Below are 10,373 nucleotides of genomic sequence, written 5' to 3'. Positions count from 1 at the left end.
TTAAGATATCAATACCATCTATCCAAAGTGATCTACAGAGTCAATGGAATCCTTGTCAAAATCTTAACATTTTTACAGACATAGAAAAATCCATCTGAGGGGCCCCTGGGTGGTTCAGCCAGTTGAGCATCTGACTCTTCATTTCAGTTCAGGTCATGATCTCATGATTCCTGGGTTTGAGCTCCACATTTGGCTCGGTGTTGACGGCATGGAGCCTACTTGGGATTCTTTCCCTCTTTCCCTCTGCCCTTCTGTTGCATTCTCTCTCTCTCTCTCTCAAATAAATAAATAACCTTTCAAACAAAGAAAAATCCATCTTAAAATTCATATGGAATATCAAAGGACCCTGAATAGCCAAAGTAATCCTGAAAGAATAGAGGAAAGTTGGAAGACTCAGACTTCCTGATTTCAAAAGTTACTACAAAGCTATAGTAATCAGAACCGTGTGACACCAGCATAAAGACAGACATACAGACCAATGGAATTGAGTACAGAGTCCAGAAATAAACCCTTACATATATGGTTAATTGAGTTTCAACAATAGTGCCAATATCATTCAATGAATAACAGATAGTCTTTTCTTCAAATGGTTTTTGAAAACTGGATGTTCATATACAAAATAATAAAGTTCTGTCTCTACCTTACACCATATACAAAAATTAACTCACAACACATTAGACTTAAATGTAAGAGCTAAAATTATGAAACTAAACACAGAAAAAAAACATAAGGGGAAAGCATCATGGTATTGGATTTGGCAATGATTTCTTATACATGACAACAAGAGCAGAGGAAACAAAAGAAAACAGATCAATTGTACTTCATCAAAATTAAAATTTTTGTGCATGAAAGAATACTATGAACAGAGAGAGAAAAAGCAACCTATGGAATGGGAGAAAGTATTTGCAAATCATATATCTGGTAAAATATTAATATCCAGAATATATAAATAGCTCCTACAATTCAACAACTACAGCAAAAATAAAAAACTTAATTAAAAAATGAGGAAAGGACTTGAATACACATTTCTCCAAACACTCAACAAAAGATACTCAACATCACTAATCCTTAGGAAAATGGAAATTGAAACCATAATGAGACATCACTTCAAACCCATTAGGATAGCCATTATTAAGGAAAAAAATAGGAAATAAGTTTTGATGATTATGTGAAGAAATTGGAAAACTTGTGCTTTGCTGGTGGGAATTTAAAAGTGTGCAGTGGCTGTGAGAAATAGTATGGCAGCTTCTCAAAAAGTTAAACATAGAATTACCATATGATCCAGTGATTTCATTCTGGGTATATACCCTCAAGAACTGAAAACAGTGATTCATTCAGGTTTTTGTACAACCATATTTATAGGACAATTATTCACAGTAGCCAAGAGGTGGAAGCAACCCAAGTATCAATTGACAGATGAATAAATAAAACGTGGTATATACATACAATGAAATATTATTCAGCTTTAAAAGTACTCAGTACTCACTCTAAACATCAATGGACTCACTGCTCCAATCAAAAGACATAGGGTAACAGAATGGGTAAGAAAACAAAATCCATCTATATGCTGTTTACAAGAGAACCACTTTAGACCTAGATGCTTTCAGATTGAAATTAAGGGGATGGAGAACAATCTATCATGCTAATGGTGAACAAAAGAAAGCCAGAGTAGCCATACTTACATCAGACAATATAGACTTTAAAATAAAGACAGTAACAAGAGATGAAGAAGGGCATTACATTGTAATTAAGGGGTCTATCTACCAAGAAGATCTAACATTTGTAAACATTTATGTGCCAAATGTGAATGCACCCAAATATATGAATCAATTAATCACAAACATAAATAAACTCACTGAAAATAATACCATAATAGTAGGGGACTTCAACACCCCACTTACAACAATGGACAGATTATCTAAATAGAAAATAAACAAAGAAACAATGGCTTTGAATGACACACTGGACCAAATGGACTTAACAGATATATTCAGAACATTTCATCTTAAAGCAGCAAAACATACATGTTTCTCCAGTGCACATGGAACGTTCTCCAGAATAGACCACATACTGTGACACAAATCAGCCCTCAACAAGTACAAAAAGTTCAAGATCATACCGTGCATATTTTCAGACCATAACTCTATGAAACTTGAAGTCAACCACAAGAAAAAAATGTGGAAAGATAACAAATACTTGGAGACTAAAAAACATCCTACTAAAGAATGAATGGGTTAACCAAGAAGTTAAAGAGGAAATTTAAAAGTACATATAAGCCAATGAAAATGATAACATCACAGTCCAAAACCTCTGGGAGGCAGCAAAGGTGGTCATAAGAGGGAAGTATACACCAATCCAGGCCTTCCTAAAGAAGGAAGAAAGATCTCAGATACACAACCTAACCTTATACCTTAAAGAGCTGGAAAAAGAACAGCAAATAAAACTGAAAACCAACAGAAGACAGGAAATAATAAAGATTACAGCATAAATCAATGCTATCAAAACAAAACAAAAAAAAAAAAAAAAACACTAGAACAGACCAATAAAACCAGAAGCTGGTTCTTTGAAGGAATTAACAAAATTGATAACCCCCTAGCCAGTTTGACCAAAAAGAAAAAAGAAAGGACCCAAATAAATAAAATCAAGAATGAAAGAGGAGAGATCACAACCAACACAGCAGAAATAGAAACAATAATAAGAAAATATTATAATCAATTATATGCCAATAAAATGGGCAATCTGTAAGAAATGGACAAATTCCTAGAAACATATACACTACCAAAACTGAAACAAGAAGAAATAGAAAATTTGGGCAGTCCCTTAACCAGTAAAGAAATCAAATTAGTAATCAACAATCTCCCAAAAAACTCAAGTCCAGGGCCAGATGGCTTTCCAGGGGCATTCTACCAAACATTTAAAGAAGAGTTAACACCTATTCTCTTGAAGGTGTTCCAAAAAATAGAAATGGAAGGAAAACTTCCAAACTCTTTCTATGAAGCCAGCAGTACCTTCCAAAACCAGACACAGACCCCACTAAAAAGGAGAACTACAGACCAATTTCCCTGATGAACATGGATGCAAAAATCCTCAACAAGATACTAGCCAGCCGGATCCAACAATGCATTAAAAAATTATTCACAACAACCAAGCTGGATTTATACCTGGGATGCAGGGTTGGTCCAATATCAGCAAAACAACGTGATTCATCACATCAATAAAAGGGCAAGAACCACATGATCCTCTCAATAGATGCAGAGAAAGCATTTGACAAAATACAGCATCCTTTCTTGATAAAACCCTCAAGAAAGGAGGGATAGAAGGATCATACCTGAAGATAAAAGCCATATATGAAAGACCCACTGCTAATATCATCCTCAATGGGGAAAAACAGAGCTTTCTCCCTAAGTTCAAGAAGAAAACAGGGATGTCCACTCTCGCCACTGTTATTCAACATAGAATTGGAAGTCTTAGCCTCAGCAATCAGACAACACAAAGAAATAAAACACATCCAAATTGGCCAGGAGGAGGTCAAACTTTCACTCTTCGCAGATGACGTGATACTCTATATGGAAAATCCAAAAGATTCCACCGAAAAACTGCTAGAATTGATCCATAAATTCAGCAAAGTCACAGGATATAAATCAATGCACAGAAATCCATTTCATTCCTACATACTAATAATAAAGCAACAGAAAGAGAAATCAATAAGTCAATCCCATTTACAATTGCACCAGAAGACACAAAATTCCTAGGACATAAAATACCTGGGAATAAATCTAACCAAAGAGGTGAAAAATTATACACTGAAAACTGTAGAAAGGTTATGAAAGAAATTGAAGAAGATACACACACACAGAAAAAAGGGAAAAATATTCCATGCTTCTGCATAGGAAGAACAAATATTGTCAAAATTTCAATACTACCCAGAGCAGTCTACATATTCAATGCAATACCTATCAAAATAACACCAGCATTCTTCACAGAGCTAGAAAAAAACAATCTTAAAATTTGTATGGAACCAGAAAAGACCCCAAATAGCAAAATCAATCTTGAAAAAGGAAACCAAAGCTGGATGCATCACAATCCTGGACTTCAAGCTGTATTATAAGGTTGTAATCATCAAGACAATATGGTACTGGCACAAGAACAGACACTCAGATCAATGGAACAGAATAGAGAACCCAGAAATGGACCCACAAACATATGGCCAACTAACCTTGGACAAAGCATGAAAGAACATTCAATGGAATAAAGACAGTCCTTCAGCAAATGGTTCTGGGAAAACTGTACAGTGACATGCAGAAAAATGAACCTGGACCACTTTCTCACATCATACACAAAAATAAACTCAAAATGGATGAAATACCTAAAAGACAGAAAGCCATCAATATCCTAGAGAAGGAAGAAGGTAAAAACCTCCTTGAACTCAGCCGCAGCAACTTCTTAACACGTCTCCGGAGGCAAGGGAAACAAAAGCAAAAATGAACTATTGGGACCTCATCAAAATAAAAAAAAACTCCTGCACAGCGAAGGAAACAATCAGCAAAACTAAGAGGCAACCGACGGAATGAGAGAAGATATTTGCAAATGACATATCAGATAAAGGGTTAGTATCCAAAACCTATAGAGAACTTATCAAACTCAATACCCTAAAAACAATACAATGAACAAATGGGCAAAAGACATGAATAGACACTTCTCCAAACAAGACATCCAGATGGCCAACCAACACATGAAAAAATGCTCAACATCACTCATCGTCTGGGAAATACAAATCAAAACCACCATGAGATACCACCTCACACCTGTAAGAATAGCTAACATTAACAACCCAGGCAACAATAGATGTTGGCGAAGAGGAAGAGAAAGAGGATCTCTTTTGCACTGCTGGTGGGAATGCAGACTGATACCTCCCCTCTGGAAAACAGTATGGAGGTTCCTCAAAAAATTAAAAATAGAACTACCTTACGATCCAGCAATTGCACTACTAGGTATTTATCCAAGGGATACAGATATGCTGTTACAAAGGGACACATGCACACCAATGTTTATAGCAGCACTATCAACAATAGCCAAAGATGGAAGGAGCCCAAATGTCCATCAATGGATGAATGGGTAAAAACGATGTGGTACATATATACAATGGAGTATTACTTGGCAATCAAAAAGAATGAAATCTTGCCATTTGCAGCTACGTGTATGGAACCGGAGGGTATTATGCTAAGCAAAATTAGTCAGAAAGACAAATATTATATGACTTCAGTCATATGAGTACTTTAAGACAGAAAACAGATGGCCATAAGTGAAGGGAAACAAAAATAATATAAAAACAAGGAGGGGGAAAAACATAAGAGACTCTTAAATATGGAGAAGAGACAGAGGGTACTGGAGGGGTTATGGGTGGAGGGGATGGGCTAAATGGGCAAGGGGCCTTAAGGAATGTACACCTGAAATCTTTGTTGCATCATGTACTAACTAACCTAGATGTAAATTATATAAAATAAATATATAAAGTAAAAAAAAAGTATTACACATCACAATTAAATTATTAGAGAATTGACTGACTATATATTTACACTTACTGGTGAGTTTTACATCTACATTCATACATTTTATGATGTTAATTAGCATTCTTTTATTTCTACTTGAATAGCTCACTTTAGCGTTTCTTGTAAAACAGGTTAATCCAATTATTTCTGAGAAACGGAATATATATATGCATAGGAAAATACTGTTAGAATAGATGGTGAGTTTTATTTGCAGATGTTTCCCAAGGTTATTTTAAACATTTATATTTTTTCTCACTTTTAGTTAATAATATGGTGTATATATAAAACTTATATATAAACTCTTCGGGGTCCTGAATAATTTTTTAAAATGCAAAAGTCTCCTGAGACCAAAAGTTTGAGAACTGCTGCTCCAGGTGAATCTGAAGCATGCACATGAGTTGGGTATCTGTGACATCCTCTAAGCCCTAGAGAAACAAGATCCTACACAAGATCCATGCCATGAGGTTGCAGGGACAGCAACTGGAGTAAGGATCAGAAGATCTATGAGTGCAAATGTCTGTGCCATTGCCATTATAGTGTGCACATAAGTTTGTTGTCTGGTATTCTAAGCCCCATAAAGACAATATATTATTACAAGAAACACAATGATAAATCTGCTGGGAAAGATGCTGGGGTAAGGGTCAGAAGAGTTTCCTAGGTCCTATAGCCAGAGGCATTGCCAATGACAAGACATTGAGTGAGTCAATTCCCTTTTACAGGTCCAAAGTAGGATGAGATCAGGTGGCCTTCCCAGTGGTCCTGGAGTGTTGTGAAGACCCACAAGATCCCAGCTAGGCAAGCACTTTTGCTTTCTCAGCAGGGTAGGAAGGAAGGGAAGAAGGAGCTCTGTTAAAGCCAAAGAATTATTTTAATTATGGATGAAACAGTTTAACAAAACAAAAGGAAAGTTACATTCAACTTTTACTCTGATATATTGATAGAAAGAAAGGAAGGAGCATTGAGGAGTGCAATATCCCTATTAGCTCTTATTGCTAATGTTATTTATTGAGCTCCATTAATGCAAGTAGAATACAAAGGTCACCTAAAATAAGAATCCCCTTTCTTCTAGGGAATTAGGGAAAATCACCATTAACCAGGGAATGCTGCATGCTTTCTGTGAGTTTTCCACTTTATTATCACCAGGTTTTGAGAGGAAATTACGTTCTGACCATTCTTCTTTTCTCAGAGGTAATTTGTTTTTTTTAATCTTTTCCTTTGTCTCACGTTATTTTCAAGTCACTCCTCTTGAAGCAGTTGTTTTAAAGTTAGATGGGAGAGTTAATACGAGTATAATTGGCAAAAAAAAAAATCCACATTTGGATTTTTTGCCTATTTTGGGAAACTGTGGGAAAAGGAGAAAAAAATCTTAGGTTATTTTGCTATTTATTTATTTATTTGTTTATTTATTTATGTATTTATTTATAAGGTATAAGCGTTTTAGTTATTATTATTATTATTATTGCTGTATAGTTAATATACACTGTTATATTCATTTCAGGTTTAGAATATAGTGATTCAACACTTCCATACACCACCCAGTGCTCATCACCACATGCACACTCCTAATCTCCATCACTTATTTCACCCATCCATCCACCCAACCCCCCTCAGATATCCATGATTTTTTTCTATGTTTCTTGGTTTGTCTCTCTCAACCTCTCTCTCTTTTTCCTTTGCTCATTTGTTTTGTTTCTTAAATTTGACACACAAGTGAAATCATATGGTATCTGTCTTTCTCTGATTGACTTATTTCATTTAGCATTACATATATACCACATCTTCTTTACCCATTCATCTACCCATGGACTGATTCCATAATGTGGCTATTGTAAATAATGCTGCTATAAACACAGTGGTGCATGTATGCCTACAAATTAGTGCTTTTATTATCTTGGTGGTAGATATCCAGTAGTATGATTACTGGATCATATGTCCATTCTATTTTTAACTTTCTGAGGAATCTCTATAATCTCTATACTATTTTTTACAGTGGCTGTCTCAGTTTGCATTCCTGCCAGCAGTGCAGGAGGGTTCCTTTTCTCCACGTCTTTGTCAACACTTGTTGTTTCTTGTGTTTTTGATTTTAGTCATTCCGACAGATGTGAGGTGATATCTCATTGTAGTTTTGATTTGCATTTCCCTGATGATGGGTGATGTTGAGCATCTTTTTATGTGTCTGTTGGTTATCTGGATGTCTTCTCTGGATAAATGTTCATGTCTTCTGCTCATTTTTAAATTGGAATACTTTGGGGGTATTAAGTTGTGTAAGTTCCTTTTATATTTTGGATACTAACCCTTTATTAGTTATGTCATTTGCAAATATCGTTTCCCTTCAGGAGGTTGCCGTTTTGTTTTGTTGATTGTTTCTTTCACTGTACAGAAGATTTTTATTTTGCTATAGTCCCAACAGTCAATTTTGTTTTTGTTTTCCTTGCCTCAAAAGACATATAGAGAGAGATTTGTTATGGCCCATGTCAGAGAAATTATTTTCTGTGTTCTCTTGTAGAATGTTTATGGTTTCAGGTCTCACATTTAGGTGTTTAATCCATTTTGAGTTTATTTTTGTGTATAGTGTAAGAAAGTGGACCAGTTTCATTCTTTTCCATGTACCTAATCAGTTTCCCCAGCATCATTTGTTGTAGAGACTGAGTTTTTACCATTGGATAGTCTTTTCTGCTTTGTCAAAGATTAGTTGACCAAATAATTGTGGGTTTATTTCTGGGTTTTCTATTCTGTTCTATTAATCTATGTGTTTATCTTTGTGCCAGTACCATACTGTTTTGATTACTACAGCTTTGTAATATAACTTGAAATCTGGAATTGTGAAATCTGGAATTCCAGCTTTGCTTTTCATTTTCAAAATTGCTTTGGCTATTCAGGGTCTTTTGTGGTTCCATGTAAATTTTGGGATTGTTTGTTGTAGTTCTGTGAAAAATTATATTGGTATTTTGATAGGGAATGCATTAAATGTGTAGATTTCTTTGAGTAGTACAGACATTTTGATAGTATTTGTTCTTCCAATCCATGATCATGGAATGTCTTCCCATTTCTTTGTGGTATCTTCAATTTCTTTCATCAATGTTTTAGTTTTCAGAGTACAGGTCTTTTCATGTCTTTTTAGGTTTATTCTTAGGTATCTTATTATTTTGGTGTAATTATAAATGAGATTGTTTTAATTTCTCTTTCTGCTGCTTCATTATTAATGTATGGAGATGCAAAAGATTTCTGCACACTGATTTTGTATCCTATGACTGCACTGAATTCATTCATCAGTTCTGGTAGTTTTTTTTTTTGCTGAAGTCTTTAGGGTTTTCTATGAGGTATCATGTCACCTGCAAATGGTGAAGGTTTTACTTCTTCTTTACCAATTTGGGTATCTTATTTATTTATTTATTTATTTAGTGAGTTAGTTGTTGTTGTTGTTTTCTAATTGCTGTGGCTAAGACTTCCAATAGTATGCTGAATAAAAGTAGTGAAGATGGACATCTTTGTCTTGTTCCTGACCTTAGGAGGAAAGCTCTCAGTTTTTCCCCATTGAGGATGTCGTTCACCATGGGTTTTTCATATATGGTTTTTATTATGTTGAGGTATGTTCCCTTTAAACCTACTTTGTTGAGGGCTCTTACCATGAATGGTCGTTTACTTTGTCAAATGCTTTTTCTGTCTATTGACATGATCATATGGTTTTTATTTTTATTTATTTTTTTTATTTTTAGGGAGAGAGAATGGGAGAAAGGGATAGAGGGAACAAGAGAGAGAATCTCAAATAGGGCCACAGTCAGCGTGGGGCTCAATCCCATGATCCTGGGATCATGACCTGAGCCAAAATTAAGAGTTGGATGCTTTACCAACTGAGCCACCCAGGCACCCCTCATATGGGTTTTATCCTTTCTTTTATTGATGTGATGTATCATGCTGATTAACTTGCAAATATTGAACCAAACTTGCATCCCAGGAATAAATCCCACTCAATCTTGGTGAATGATTTTTTAAATGCATTGTTGGATTCTGTTTGCCAGTATTTTGTTGAGGATTTTTGCATCTATGTTCATCAGAGATATTGGACTACAGTTCCCTTTTATTGTCGTATCTTTATCTGGTTTTGATACCAGGGTGATACTGGCCCCATAGAATGAATTTACAAAATTCCCTTCTATTTTAGGGAATTGTTTGAGATGAATAGGTATTAACTCTTCTTTAAATGTTTGGTAGAATTCACCTGTGAAGCCCTCTAGTCTTGGACTTCTGTTTGCTGGGAAATTTTTTTTATTACTAACTCAACCTCCTTGCTGGTAATTGGTCTGTTCAAATTTTCTATTTCTTCCTGCTTTGGTTTTTGTAGGTTGTGTGTTTCTAGGAATTTATCCATTTTTTTACATTGTCTAATTTGCTGGCATATGGTTCTTCATAATATTCTCTTACAATTGTTTGTAATTTCTGTGGTGTTGGCTGTTGTTTCTACTCTTCCATTTGTGATTTTGTTTATCTGAGTCCTCTCTCTTCTCTCTCTCTCTCTCTCTCTCTCTCTCTCTCTCTGATGAGTCTGGCTATAGGTTTATCAATTTTGTTGATCTTTTCAAAGAACCAGCTCCTGGTTTCATTGATCTGTTCTTTTATTTTTGTAGTTTCTATATCATTTATTTCTGCTAATGATTTTTTGGCTTTCTTTAGCGATACAATTGGATTCTTTATCTTTTGCGTGTCTATTACTATTTTGATTTCTGGTTACCATTTGTTTTATACATAACATCTTGTGCAAATAGTAGTCAGACCATTAAGCTGATGGTCACTTAATCTGAACTCATTCTTTATTCCTCTCCCCTC

Source organism: Felis catus, chromosome X, assembly GCF_018350175.1.
Source record: "Felis catus isolate Fca126 chromosome X, F.catus_Fca126_mat1.0, whole genome shotgun sequence".
NCBI classification, from domain to species: Eukaryota; Metazoa; Chordata; class Mammalia; order Carnivora; family Felidae; genus Felis; species Felis catus.
Note: the sequence above shows the minus strand (reverse complement) of the source record.